Raw genomic sequence first — 15870 nt, forward strand, 5'->3', positions numbered from 1 at the left:
GCGAAAGAGGAGTAGACAATGTAGATGGCTGAGGAAAAAGAGGCATGAAAGTGATGAGGCAGAGAATGAGTACCAGAATGCATGGGAAATGTATGTAAAGCAGCAGAGAGTGACAAAGCGAATGATAGTGAAGGCCAAAGTGAAGTGTGAAAGGAGTGTGACTGAATCTTTAAGAGAGAAAGACATGGAAGGTGGCCGTGAATGGTACAAGTTCTTGAGAGATGAGAATATGGCAGACAGTGTTGGAGTGGAGAGTTTGAAAGTGAATGGTGAAGTTGTAACAGAGAAGGAAGGAATGAGAGAGGCAATCAGACAGTTCTGGGAAGAAGTGGGTGGTGTAGGTGAGGTGTTTGGTGCGAGAGAAGGATGTGTGACACTGGAGAGAAGGAATGCAGATGAACTGGATGAAAGAATCAGCAGGGAGGAGGTGGAGAAGTGGGTGAAAAGGCAGAAGAATGGGAAGGCAGCAGGGCCGGATGAAATACCATATGAGCTGTATAAAAATGGAGGTGATGTTGTGATTGACAGGATGACTGAGCTTTTTAACCAGGTGTGGGAGGAGGAGAGACTGCAAAGAATGTGGAATGAGTGCAGGGTGACTCTGCTGAATAAGGGCTGACACAAGAGTAAGAATGAGTTGAAAAATTACAGGCCGATCGCGTTAGTCAATACAGTAGGCATAGTGTTCAGTGCGGTGTTGAATGCCAGATTGTGTAAGTGGATTGAAAGAGCTGGGGTATTAGGTGAAGAGCAGAATGGTTTCCGTGCGGACAGGAGAGCTGAGGATAACATGTTTGTGGTGAATGAAATGATTGAGAAAAAAAAGAGGATGGAGGTAAATTGTATTTGGGTTTCCTGGATATAGAGAAAGCTTATGATAGGGTGAATAGAGAAATGCTAGGTAGAGTCCTAGAAAAGATTGGGTTGAGTGCCAAGATAGTCAACATAGTGCGTAGCATGTATGTACCAGAGCATGTACCAGAGCTAAGTACAATTTAGGAGATATAGAAACAGACTGGGTGAGGAGTGAGAGAGGAGTTAGGCAAGGATGTATTTTGTCACCAACTCTTTTCAGCCTGTACACAGAAGAGTTAGCAGCCAGAATGAGAAGGATGAATGCAGGAGTGAGTGTGGGGAATGATAAGATAGGTGTGCTTCTTTATGCAGATGATGTAGTGGTTATGAGTGAGTCAGCAGAGGAGCTGCAAAGTCTGCTGGATGTGGTTGATGGATATGGAAGAGATTTTGGAGTTAGGTTTAGTAGTGAGAAGAGTAAGGTGATGATTGTGAATAGGTCGGAGGATGAATGTAATGCAGCATGGAGGTTGGGAGAGAATGAGTTGAAGCAGGCACAAGAATACAAGTACTTAAGGATGTGGATGAGTCTGAATGGGTGTGAAAAGTCAAAGAATGAAAAAATAAGCTTGGTGAACCAGTGGGTGGGCCGTTTAGGAAGCGCGGCAAGGATGAGAGTATTTTTTTTTCTTTTTTTTTTTTTTTTACTGTTACGGCTCGTCCGTAACATACTCCACTACCATCACCTCCACCGCTTGTTACCTCGTTCGCTACCTCTCCGCCTCCCCTTTCACGTCACCGTTTCATGAAGTCCCGCTACTGTCCCGAAGTTGGATTCACGCGGGCCCATTCGACTCAACCGGAAGTGTTAAGCCAGCTCTTGGCTTTCTGGAAAGCAAGTTGAGGTCCAGGCCTCAACCAGTGAACACAACGCCTCTTGGGTCTACCGTGGGATCAACCATCACCCAGCACTTCACCACTGCGACACCGCATAAGTATCACTTCCCCTCGTCCGTGTTTTCCACAGTGCCTCCATATAGGATTAGGATTATTGTTAGGTATTAAGTTGGGATTTATTGTTGTATTTATTTCTGTGTTATATGTATATGTGTATGTCATTTTCCTGTGTTTCATGTTATATATTTGTGTTTCATGTCTCATGTTAGATCTATGTGTCAGTTTCATTATGGGGTTATAAAAATAGCTTTTTAAAGTGCCCCTTTGCATTTCCTCACCAGTTGAACCTGCAGTGTTTTTTTTTTTATTGTTATTGTTCACCGGCTCCCCGATGCCAATCTTACTAGTTTAACCGGTGAACGTAACAATAGGAACGTTCGCGTTAGGTGAATGCTTAGTACATACCACCAGAATCTTCATTTCAGATCCGGAAAAAAAATAACTTTGCGGGCAATCATATAGAATCCCTTTCTGCTAGTGTTTTCATTGATTAAGATAAGGAAATAATTCGATCATACATTTTTCGTTAAAAAATCATAGATTGAGTTTCCATTAAGAATTTCAACCAAAGCTTGTGACGATCCATCAAATACATATTATTTGAATGAAGGCTAAGAAATGCACGTATTTTACCGTATATATATATAGTTTCCTTGATTTTTAAATGTATTTAAAAGCACTATGAAGTACTCTTACACGAATTAAAAAGAAAAAGAGTGTATTGAAATATTATGTTGTTGCCTGCAGTACGACACTTTCGACGACCAAAACAAACACGGGTGTTTGGCTGCTCCTGATACCTCCAAGTAGAGCCAGCTTTCTTTTTATCATAACGAGGACACTCAAGTATGGAGAAGGACATAAAGAAGTGGACGGTGGCTAGTCTCAAGCACTACTTGAAGGCACCGGCAATACCACACTCGGGATATTCAAAAGATGCCCTTGTGCACATGATGGAGAAGGCTACTAACAACCCGCAGCTGACCAGCGTCACAGAAGATAATGATGGAGAAGAAACCAACATAAGGAGGAGGACAGTAGAAGTAAATGGGACGTGCATAACTTTTCCTGATCCATATACACTGACTGAATGGGACACTAATCTCATAACATTACCACCTGTGACATCAGCACAATGCCTCAAATATCTACTCTCCAAAATGAGGTGGACATCAGAACGTGCTATAGCGTATGAGAAGGAGAGAGGATACCAACTATTTCTGGATAAGCATGTTACTGATGTCATTCTGAAGCATGGTTTTTTGAGGGTCGACGGTCAACTCGAGTCCTTGTTTATGGTCCTTCGGTGATTTCGGCGGATCACGATTCGGAAATAAAGTATTGTTTCTCTGTTTTATTACACAAACAATTTCTAAACAACGTAAATGAAATATAAATGAACATAAAGTTTACATGAATCAAATGCATTACTTTTTGTCGAAAAGAAATGCTTACGGATTAAGTTAAGAATATAATGCAAAACTACTGGTACGGCTAATGGCGTTTTCGGCGATCTGGTGCACCGCATTGGTTCGTACGCCTGGCAGGGTGTTTTCAGAATAAAGAAACCACTATCAGTAAAAATATAATTCATGTCAATTGTATCTCTTATTTTCTTGTATTATTGCTACATAAATTACTCACTATTAATGCATCCCCCAATTTTTTACGTTCCTTATAATGATGTAGGAAGCAAATACGTGTAGTATGGATTTCACTTTATATATGGCATATTAGTGCATCACATGCGTTTTGATATATATAAACTACTTCTTTGAGTTATTTAATATGTTATAAAATTGGTTTCTTGACTAAGAGATTGCATCATACGTAGTATTAATTAAATAAAAAGTAAATAGCCACCCATGATGCCCGCAAAAGAAAACGGAAAATGACTCATTGGTAACTGAATCGCCTTAACGCGAACGCTCCTATTGGCGACCGTGACAGGACTCTATTATAACCTATGTTCAGTGTTCCATTTTTCCAGTGACTTTTTTTTCTGTGATTACATTATTTTTTCTTGTGTTTCTGTGGTATTGTGACTTTGATGTGTTTTTTTTCTGTGACTTACTCTGCGTGTGGTTTAAATTTACCTTTGTGCGATCAAGTAGCTCCTTTTGGGTTAAACGTGCTTCGTGACTTTCATTGGTATCGCATAGCAGTGGTAGAGCAGGAAACCAGGTAGAAAGGCGTGGTCACCGATAGCACTTATCTCTATTTTTTGCACATAGGCAGGTGTGTAATAAGTGTTATCCAAGTGTTGGGATCATCATATGTTCATGCGAACCCTCAATCCCCTCACTTCGCGGATAATTTTTCTCGCTAGTTAGAATCGGACATTTTAACTAGTCTCTCAGACTAATCCGCCTCCTTATCAATAACAAGTCTCAGTACATTGCTCCTCACTCTCAAGTCTCGTAACTAGAGTAATCCGGATCCCTCTTAATGCCGTAACTCTCTAGTTTACCCCCTCATTAGTGATTGTACTCATAAGTGTTTACTTAAGTATAATCTAGGTAATTTCCAAGGTTGCCTTTATTATCACTCTGCCAAGTTCCTCACTTAAGTAATTCGCTTATCATTTTTTTTGTTGTGGTTTAACATCTATTTAATATGGCTTCCGCTCAGTTTAACGTTGGCAGGCAGAAAAAGAAGATAAAGAGAGAGAATTTCATTTACAACTTAGAAGGCAGGAGAAAGAGTTAGAAATTCAGGAGTTAGCCCTACGAAATGACGCTAAGTTTAGAGGGGAAGAAATAGATATAAAGACAAAGTTAGCAAGCTTTAATCCCGCTACAGCTGCTCCGCTAGTTCCTCCTTTTGATGAATCTGATGTTGACGGGTCATTTCGCGCTTTTGAGAGCATTACTAATAGGAATAAATGGCCCAAGGATCAGTGGCTGTCTCTCCTTGTCCCTAAGCTAGTAGGAAAAGCTTATAGGGTATACAACGGCCTTAATGATGAGGTAGAATATGAAGAGACCAAAGGTAACATTCTAGACGCTTACTTTATCACTTCTGATGGATACAGACAACAGTTCCGAAAGTATATGAAACCAGAGTCTCACACCTATGTTGAATTTGCTAGTGAGAAACTAAGACAATTTAAGAAATGGTTAGCCGCCCTTTTCGGAGTTGCTCAATCTAATGGTCTTGGAAGAATGGAAGAACAAGTTACCTTTTAATATTCTGAGGCATGTGGAAGAACGGGGAGAGAGTGATCTTATGTCTGCCGCTAAAGTGGCTGATGCGTTTGCTTTGTTGATGGGATCCCTGGGTAGTAGAGGTCGTGGTTCACTATCTAATGTTAGGTCCTCCTTTGGGGAAGGTTTTGGGGGCGCGGGTGGTAAGCCGACCGGATTCTCGCCAAATGCATATAATTCCCCTGGTGTACATACTGTAAGAAACCAGGACACACGATCCAGAAATGTAGACACCCAAATTGCAAGGCCTCTTAACGTCAACTTTCTTCTGTGGCCCCTAAACCTAACACATTTGAGAACAAGAAACCAGTGGCCCTAGCTAACCCTGTCAACTCTCCTCTAGAACTTTATGACTCGTACATGTATCAAGGTAAAGTGTCCCTGACTGATGGTAAAGACAAGGCAATAAATGTCAAGGTTCTGCGTGATACAGGTGCTGCCCAATCCATCTTAAGGGAAGATGTCATCCCTAACATCAAGCAGGCTTTCACTGGGGAGAAGGTGATCCTTACAGGTCTCGAATCACAGTTCTCCTATCCCTTGGCTAATATTAGCTTACAGTGCCCGTTCATTTCAGGAGAGGTTGAGGTAGCCATTAAACCTGGTGAACTGCCAGTACCGGGGGTACATCTTGTACTGGGTAATGATCTTGCGGGTAACTTGGCTGTTCCAAACTTAATTGTTCTTGATTTTCCCTTAACAGAAAGTCCCACTGGACGAAACATCCCCTCACTTCTTCCCAGTGTGTGCAGTCACCAGGTCTCAGTCCAAGTCCCCTGCCCTTTCACCACCTCCTCCACCAATGATTGCCTCTACTGACAACTTGTACAATAACATCATTTCAAAGGAGAATTTGATTAATGCTCAGGAACAGGATCTCACTTTGGCTAAGATCAGACATGTTGCCAGTGAGACAAAGGATATGTCTAAATTGCCTTGTTTTTATTATCAGGAAGGAGTCCTGATGCGTGCCTACAGACCTCCTGAACTGAAACAACTTGACACCTGGTCAGAAACACATCAAGTTGTCATCCCTTGTCTGTAAGACCAGCCATTATAGAACTAGCTCATGATGGATTGTCAGGTCATCTAGGCATCCAAAAACCTACAAGAAGGCTCTTCAACATTTTTTTGGCCAGGAATGAAAAAGGATGTGTCACACTATGTAAAACATGTCACATATGTCAAATTGTGGGTAAGCCTAACGAACGCCTTGTGCCAGCTCCTCTGACGCCTATTCCAGTTCAGACGGAGCCCTTCGAAAAGATCATTCTAGACTGCGTAGGGCCCTTACCCAAAACCAAACGAGGGAATCAGTATTTGTTAACCCTCATGGATCCCACTACCAGGTACCCTGAAGCATTCCCTCTTAAGAACATCACATCAAAGACCATTGTAAAACATCTAATACATTTTTTCACCTCGGTAGGAATTCCAAAACAAATTCAGTCTGACAAGGGTAGCAATTTCACTAGCAATTTTTTCCAACAGATAGTGAATGAGCTAAACATCGACCATGTTACCTCCTCGGCTTACCACCCCAATCCCAAGGCTGTCTGGAGCGGTTTCACCAAACATTAAAATCCATGATGAAGAAGTATTGCTTGGAGCATCAAGGAGACTGGGATGAAAGTATCTCTTTCCTTCTCTTCGCTTTAAGAGAATCTCCTCAAGATTCTTTAGGTTACTCCCTTTGAATTACTCTATGGTAGACAGATCAGGGGCCTCTCAAAATATTAAAGGATCAATGGTTTACTCAAAATACTCCTTCAAGCCCCAGTGTGTCTGACTACATCAGTAACCTTAAGAATAAAATCAGTGAAGTCAGATCTTTTGCTAAATCAAACTTCCTCAAATCTCAAACTAAAATGCAACAGAATTCTCTTCCCAAATCTGTCATGAGAAGTTTCAAACCAGGAGACAAGGTTTTACTTTTTCTCCCCACTCCAGGCAATGCTCTTCACAGTAAGTTCATGGGACCTTATGTTGTGGCTCAAAAACTAAGTCCATTAAATTATGTGGTCCACACTCCTGACCGTCGTAAGGATTCCCAACTAGTTCATATTAATCTAATGAAACCTTACCACTCCAGAGAACCAGAGGACGACTTGTCTCGCACTGTACCTGTATGTCTGGTAGGGAAGGAGTCTGGTCCTGTGCCCCCCGAGGAAGAGTCCGACATCGAATTCCTCTTCTCGTCACCTAAAGGACGCCCCTCAAACAGCCAAATCATGTCCAACCTTGATGAGGTGTTTCTTTCCTTAACACCTTCACAACAGTCTGATCTTAAAAGTTATTGCTAGACTTTTCAGAAATCACAGGTGACCTTCCAGGACTTTGTAATACTATCCAACATGACATAACATTAATATCTAATGACATCAAGCCTATAAGACAACCAGCCTATCGCATTTCACCCATTAAAAGAGACTTGATGAAAAAGAGGTAGACTATCTGCTCTGTCATCACCTTGCAGAACCTAGTATATCCCCTGGGCTTCTCCTGCCTGTTAACATCTAAGCCAGATGGTAGTAGTCGATTTTGCACCGACTACAGGAAATTAAATAAAGTGACGGTGCCAGGCTCCTACCCATTACCCTTGATAGAGGACCTTATAGATAGTATAGGAGTAGCCAAATTTGTAACCACTATAGACTTACTTAAAGGTTACTACCAGATTCCCCTCTCGGACGAGGCCTGAATAACATCCGCCTTCATCACCCCCTTCGGACTATACCAATATACAGTGATGCCCTTCGGCTTGTCTAATGCTCCCGCCACCTTCCAGAGGGCTATAAATTACATCACCCAGGACTTGGAGGGAACATCTGCATATCTGGACGACCTGGTAGTGACTACGGACGACTGGGCGACACATCTGACCCGTCTTCGGAGGCTGATGGGTCGGTTGCAGGAAGCCGGGCTTACAATCAACCTGGCCAAGTCCACCTTCGGGAAGTCTACGGTGGTCTACCTGGGACATGTGGTGGGGAACGGCAAGGTTCGCCCCAAGAGAGCCAACGTGGAGGCCATCCTTGGCTTCCCTGTCCCTACCACCAGGAAAACTCTCATGAGGTTCTTGGGGATGGCTGGTTTCTACAGAAGATTCTGTAGGAACTTCTCCACCCTGGCCGCCCCTGACGGACCTTATCAGCACTTCCGTCCCCTTCCACTGGACCCCGACCTGTGACCAAGCCTTCCAACACCTCAAGGCGTTCTCTCCTCGGAACCAGTGGTCTGGACGCCGGATCACTCCCGCCCCTTCCATCTACAAGTGGACGCGAGTGGAGTTGGAGTGGGTGCTGTCCTACTACAAACGGACCCCACAAGCGGCATCCTCCATCCCATCGCCTATCACTCCGCCAAGCTGAAGAAACATCAACTCAACTACTCCACCATCGAGAAGGAGGCTCTGGCACTCGTCCTGGCGCTCCAACGTTTTGAGTGCTACCTTCATCCTGGTCCTCAAACTACGAAGGTCTTCACCGATCACAATCCTCTGGCCTTCCTTCACGCCATGAAGAACCGAAACCAACGCATTCTTAGGTGGGCCTTGTTAACTCAACCCTTCAACTTGGAAGTCCACCATATCAAGGGGGTGGACAACATCATCGCCGACGCCTTATCAAGATCTCCCGTCTCACCTCCTTCATGAGCCCATTACGGAGGTCTTAGGGGGGAGGAAATGTTACGGCTCGCCCGTAACATACTACACTACCATCACCTCCACCGCTTGTTACCTCGTTCGCCACCTCTCCGCCTCCCCTTCCACGTCACCGTTTCATGAAGCCCCGTTACTGTCCTGAAGTTAGATTCACGCGGCCCCATTCGACTCAACCGGAAGTGTTAAGCCAGCTCTTGGCTTTCTGGAAAGCAAGTTGAGGTCCAGGCCTCAACCAGTGAACACAATGCCTCTTGGGTCTACCGTGGGATCAACCATCACCCAGCATTTCACCACTGCGACACCGCATAAGTATCACTTCCCCTCGTCCGTGTTTTCCACATTGCCTCCATATAGGATTAGGATTATTGTTAGGTATTAAGTTGAGATTTATTGTTGTATTTATTTCTGTGTTATATGTATATGTGTATGTCATTTTCCTGTGTTTCATGTTATATATCTGTGTTTCATGTTTCATGTTAGATCTATGTGTGTCAGTTTCATTATGGGTTATTAAAATAGCTTTTTAAAGTGCCCCTTTGCATTTCCTCACCAGTTGAACCTGCAGTGTTTTTTTTTTATTGTTATTGTTCACCGGCTCCCCAATGCCAATCTTACCAGTTTAACCGGTGAACGTAACATTACGTAGGGAAGAGGGCCAGCCAAGGGCAAAAAAAAGAAAGTTAGAAAAAAACCCACTTGAGCGCTGGCTCTCCAAAGAGTAGAAAAAGTGCCAAAACCGTCAGCCAGAATTAGGGGAGCAAATGCCTCGATACATCCCTCTTAAAAGAAGACAAGTTGTAGGAATTTGGAAATACAGACGTGCTGAGAGAAGTGTGGAAGAGTGTGGTTGTCCCCAGTATAATGTATGGTATGGATGTGATTGCATGGAACGAGAGTGAAATTGACAAGTTAGAAGTGGAGCAGTGTAGAGTAGCTAGACTAGCACTGAAAGCACCGAGGTACACGGCAGTAGAAGCCTTAAGAGGGGATATGGGATGGAGCTCTTTTAGGGAAAGACTTATAAAAGCGACTTAGGTACAAGATTAGGCTTGAGAGAATGGATGATGCAAGAATAGCAAGGAAGGTGTATCTGTGGAGTGAAAGTGGAAGCAAATGGAGGAAAAGGTGTATGAGAATGACAGAGAGGAATGGTCTACAGGTTGGGTGGGCAGTGAGAATGGCTGGGGTGAATCAGAATGAGCTATAATGGGTCGTGACAAGAGGAGGCAGAGTGGGAACAGAATGGGATGTGAGGAAGTGGAAGAGTGAGATAGACAGAGATGTGAAGAGTATGGGACTGAATGAATGGAGGAATGGGATGGAACGAAAGACTACTCTGGAATGGTACAAGGTGAAAGAGGCCCCGATGTATGAGAGGTGGTACTATGGAAGCCTGGGTGGTGATCTTCTCTTTAAAGTTAGGGCACAGTGTATGGATGTGAATGCAAGGAGTTACAGGTGGTCTGAGTCCCGCAGCAAAGTGTGCCAGATGTGTGACTTGGGAGAGGATGAGACGGTGGAGCATGTGATGCTGGAGTGTGTGAAGTATGCCAGAGACAGGTATGAGATGATGCAAGTAGTGTTGACTGAGTTAGGGCATAATAGGAACGAAAGAGTGGAAAAGACGGGGAGGGAGTGGATGGTGGTGCTGCTGGGACTGAGTAGAGAAACGAATGAAAGGATGATTGAGGCGGTGAAGGAGTTTTGGAGAGAATGTGGCGTGCCAGATGTACAGACGGTTAGAGCAAAGGACCCTGTTTCCTTTTTCTTCTTCTTTTTTTTTTCCTTTTTTTTTCTGTGTGCCTTTTTTTGTCGTCTACAGGAGCTGCCGATCCAAAGGCCCGGCTCAGGAGTGATCCCGAGTCACCTGTAGTATCAAGATCAAGATCAAGATCAAGATCATAAGAACAACAAAAAAAAAAAAAAAACCGCGAAGAAAAGAACTGCAGTAGCAGCAGCAGCAGCACCACCACCACCACCACCACCACCACCACCACACAACAACAACAACAATAATTAACACAACAACAACAACAACAACAACAACAACAACACCAACAACAACAACACCACCACCACCACCACCACCACCACAACAACAACAACAACAACAACAACAACAACAACAACAACAACAACAACAACAATAACAACAATAACACCAACACCAACAGCAACACCACCATCACCACCACCAACAACAACAACACCAACAACAACACAACACCAACACCAACACTAACAATACCAACCAACACCACCAACACCAACACCAACACCAACCACACCACCACAACAACAACAACAACACCAACAACAACAATAACAACAACAACAACAACAACAACAACAACAACAACAACAACAACAACAACAACAACAACAACAACAACAATACAACAACAACAACAACAACAACAACAACAACAACAACAACAACAACAACAACAACAACAACACCAACACCAACAACACCACCAACAACAACACCAACAACAACACACAACACACAACACACAACACACACAACACACAACAACACACAACAACACACAACACACAACAACACACAACACACAACACACAACCAAGTAAGTGATAGCGTGGTAAGAATTTCTGTCTCTCCCCCCACCCAGCCAGCCAACCAGCCAGCCAGCCAGCCGCCCAGCCAGCCACCCAGCCAACCAACCACCCAGCCAGCCACCACACACGCGGTTGGATACAGCAGGTAGTGAAGTTAGTGAAGAGTAAAAAGAAAAATGTTGAAAAGAAAAGAAAGAAATGGAAGAGTTAGCAAAAAAAAAAGGAAGGAAAGAAAAAGAAAAAAAAAGAATAAGTAAAAATGTTGCTATAGAAGGAAAGGAAGAAAGAAAAAAGACGGAAATAAAGATATTAATAGAAAGGAAGACAATGAAGGAAGTAAGGAAGAAAAAAAAGAACAACAAAAAAAAGGAAAATAGAAAATGAATTAATAGGTAACACATGGTGAGACACGCATATCAACCTATCTACCTACCTGCCTATCTATCTATCTATCGTATTATACCTCCACAAACAGACTCTTCATCACAATTCATCACAACACACACACACACACACACACACACACACACACACACACACACACACACCACAGTTACACTCTCCCAAATGCAGATGCGCTCGCAAACACAGCAGCACTCACCAGCACCCAATAAGCGTCCTGTGGCAGCCTGGTCTTTGTGCATACCCAGTAACTTGTTCACCTACTTGCTCGCTTCCAGTATTAACTGTTAGGATACGAAGAAGTACTGGTAGTTTGTGTTACAGTCTTGTTTATCTTATTTCTTTCATTTTTGTGTTTGTGTAGGGTTAAATTGGGTTACGTTGGGTTGAGTTGTGTTTGGTGTGTTGTTTGGTTAGTTTGCGTTTGGTTAAGCTTGTTAAGTTAGACATGCTTGTGAAGTGGATAGACTATTAATCTTCATTTCTAGAGCTTTTTCATGATTCTAGGCATAATTAAAACGAAGTATAGTGTGGAAGTTACTATGTTTGCAAGAGTGCTTTCATGATTCTAGTGATAATTTATCAGATTTAACAAACTTACTGCTACTACTACTACTGCTTACTGCTGTGATTATGTTACTAATTTAGCAAGAACCTTTCATCAGCAGATAGAAAAATAAATAAATAAGTAAAAAAAAAAAAAAACATAAAAACCCAAATAATCTTCTCAGCTTTGGAAAACATAAATCTTACGAGGAAGCAAAGGAAATTCAGAACACAAACACCCTACGTTACTAATAAGGAAAACAGTGAAAAAGAAAAACAAATAATACAAAGACAAATAATACAAGCATAAATAATGTCTTTGTTTCAGCTTTACACACACACACACACACACACACACACACACACACACACACACACACACACACACACACACACACACACACACACACACACACACACACACACACACACACACACACCCTACGAGAGAACAAAAAATTCACCACACCGCACAAGGCTGACCAGAGGCCAGCAACACAGCACACTGCATTCCTCTCAGAACCAAAGTAGGCACAACAACACTTGCTCGCAGCAATACAAGGATTACTATTCTTTGCACGAGTAAATAAAGTAGGAAAATTTGTACCTGCCCACCGAACCATTAGCATCCCACGCACGTAAGATAGAAAATAGGAAAAAGAAATGCGTCAAATAAAACAGGATATCCTAAGATGAAGCAACAGACGATGACTTCATCGACCAAAACCGTCCACCGTAAGGTTTGCAATGCAGAGGGAGTCTTAAGGAATATCGACTGTGTGGCGTACTGCTGGAGACCGCAGGAGGACAGTGGTATAGCACAGGTATATATAGGAGGAAGGAAAGGATCATTCTCTTTCGGCCAGCAAGCGAGGACAGGACAAGAAACACAATGAGTCGCCTGCTTGTCGTGTTGTCTGCGGTGATGGTGGTGGTGGTGGCGCTGAGTGAGGTGGTGACAGGCGCGCCTGCTGGTGAGTAGAATAGAATAGAATAGAATTTTTTTCCATTATTACAATGGCTATTCTTGACATATATATTATAAATCAATAGATATGTTACAGGAGTTTCATACCATATGGCCAATGAAGAAACAAAATTTAGGCACATGCATGATATATATATATATATATATATATATATATATATATATATATATATATATATATATATATATATATATATATATATATATATATTGTATTGTTTGTCGTTAGTAGAACTGTAGATGTGTTGGCGAAGCTGACGGACCGCTAACTCTGTGCTGTAATTGCCTCTCAAACCATATTGATGTTGTGACAGTAAAGAAGGGTTAAGCAAATATTCCACGAGTGTTGCAGACATAATTTTTTGAGTATTTTACTGAAGCATGATAACACTGATATGGGTCTGTAGTTAAGCTGGAGAGTTTTATCGCCTTTTTGTGTATGGAAATGACACGGGCTATCTGAAGCTTTTTAGGAAATACTCCCTCCTCGAAAGATTTGTTGATTATATAAGAGAGAGAGAGAGAGAGAGAGAGAGAGAGAGAGAGAGAGAGAGAGAGAGAGAGAGAGAGTTAAATAGTGAATGTCCAGTGTTCTTTAAGTTGTCAACCTAAGCTGACTGTCTTATCCAGATGCTTCACACCGGCGCGTGGCCAGAGATGATGAACAATATATGTACCATGGCACGCCGTCCAAATATTCCACTTCGGTAAGGAAGAATGCATCAGAGATTACCAAGGGATTAGAATCTACCTACAAAGTATTTAAGGTTTATAAAGGAATTTCAGTGTTTAGAAAGGGTACAGTATAAGTTAATGGATCTTTCAGTGAAGCCTTTCGTGATTCTAGTAGTAGTTAAAGAGGAAAGAGTCCTTGAGAAATCATTGCAAAGCGCTTATAAAAGGGTTAAAGAAAAGTCAGTTGTATTTTCAAATGTGTTTTCTTGTTTTTAGTAATGATTAATTCGGTAAAAGAAATAATCTTAAAGGATCTGAAAATTAATTAAGATTTACCAAAGAATTTGTTAACAAAAGGTTCAATGGAAGTTAATGAGGCTTTGAAGGATGTTTTAATGACTCTATTAATAGCTAAACCGGGAGAAAATACATTACAAAGTATCAGTAGAGAGATTATAGTTTACAAAATGTTTACAAAGAATTTACAAAGAGATCACAATTCATAAACAAGTCTAAAGCTGTTTCCATTCATCTGTTTCATCTCACTCACTGTTCTCTTCCCTCCCTTTGTCACCACCAGGCGGCAGTGAGCAGTCACGGGGGATGGCGGCCACCCGTATACAGAGGCAACATCAGTAATCGTTATAATCATTACGGTGGATACGGTAACTCCTACCCGTATCGTACTTATGGCCGCTAAAATGCGAGGTTATGAGGTGAAAATAGGACGATGTGAAGAAATGAAGGGAAATTGAATTAAACAAGATTGAAGTGGTAAAAAGTAAAAAAAAAAAAAAAAAAGATAAATAAAGACAAGAATGTAACGCAGGTTGAAAGATTCTTGAAGTCTGGAGTCTTTATTTATTTTGAATTTACTGATCCTTATTTTTTGCTTCTCCGGTTTATCTTATTTATTCACTTATTTCAATTTTTTTAGTTTGTTCGTTATTTTCTACCTAATTGTTTCCTTCTGTTAATTAAAGTAGCGTTAATTGATTTATTGTTTTGATAAAGTTATTTGCTAATCTATAATAAAAATAATAGTAAAACTTGGTTTATTTGTATGGCAGCCTAAACGCTGAGTCTTTCCTTATTACGATTACATGCTCATACAGTATAACATACAGATATCATAAAGACTACCCCAACACGCTGGTGGTACCTAACAACTTTTCATGGTGCAGCTGCCAGATGGTGCAGTGTGTCTGTGTCTGTGTGTGTGTGTGTTTCACTGTTTGATCTGCTGCAGTCTGTGACGAGACAGCCAGACGTTACCCTACGGAACGAGCTCAGAGGTCATTATTTCCGATCTTCGGATAGGCCACAGACCAGGCACACACCACACACCAGGACAACAAGCTCAGAGCTCATAGACCGATCTTTCGGTAGGACTGAGACCACATCACACACAACATACACCGGGAAAGCGAGGCCACAACCCCTCGAGTTACATCCCGTACCTATTTACTGCTAGGTGTGTGTGTGTGTGTGTGTTGCGTATTACAATTCGGATTGTAGTTGCCAGATATCATCAGTGAACTTCATGAATTAGCGAGGCCACCTCGTGTGCATTTTTTCTTTTTGTAGTTTGTTTCTCCTACCGAGCAGCGCGTCACAACGCCATCCGTCTTACTACAGGTAAGTAGGCCTACCTATTCACTGCGAGGAGAACAGTGACTAAACTGTACTGAAATCTCAAAAAAAGATTTCTGACAACTCGGGAATAAATCTCAGGATGTACATACATGTACTGTACATATCGGGCACACACACACACACACACACACACACACACACACACACACACACACACACTGCACCATCTGGCAGGTGTGGTAAAATATGGAGAGGCTTCACAAATGTGGTTTTTCCCCGGGCTCTCCGGTTTCCACCCAACACTCAGCACCAGGGTTGCCAACTGGCAGTTTTCATTACCAGATTTACCACAATCTGGTAATAAAAAACGAGTTTGGTAATGAATTACTGTGTTTTGGCAATCTGGTAATGGGAGTGTAAAAATTTGGTAATAAGTGAATATGTAAAGAAATAGGAAT

At 42.1% G+C, this 15870-nt stretch overlaps 1 protein-coding gene across 1 annotated transcript in view; it reads left to right on the plus strand.

The window, feature by feature from the left end:
• Positions 1–6508, plus strand: part of LOC123512308 — a 12492-nt gene extending 5984 nt beyond the window's left edge. Inside the window, exon 5 of the mRNA XM_045268644.1 lies at positions 6450–6508. The gene's annotated coding sequence lies outside the window, so the exon portion shown is untranslated. The remainder of the gene's footprint in view (positions 1–6449) is intronic.
• The last annotated feature ends 9362 nt before the right edge of the window (positions 6509–15870 follow it).

The sequence above is a fragment of the Portunus trituberculatus genome, chromosome 33 (assembly GCF_017591435.1).
Source record: "Portunus trituberculatus isolate SZX2019 chromosome 33, ASM1759143v1, whole genome shotgun sequence".
Taxonomy (NCBI): Eukaryota; Metazoa; Arthropoda; class Malacostraca; order Decapoda; family Portunidae; genus Portunus; species Portunus trituberculatus.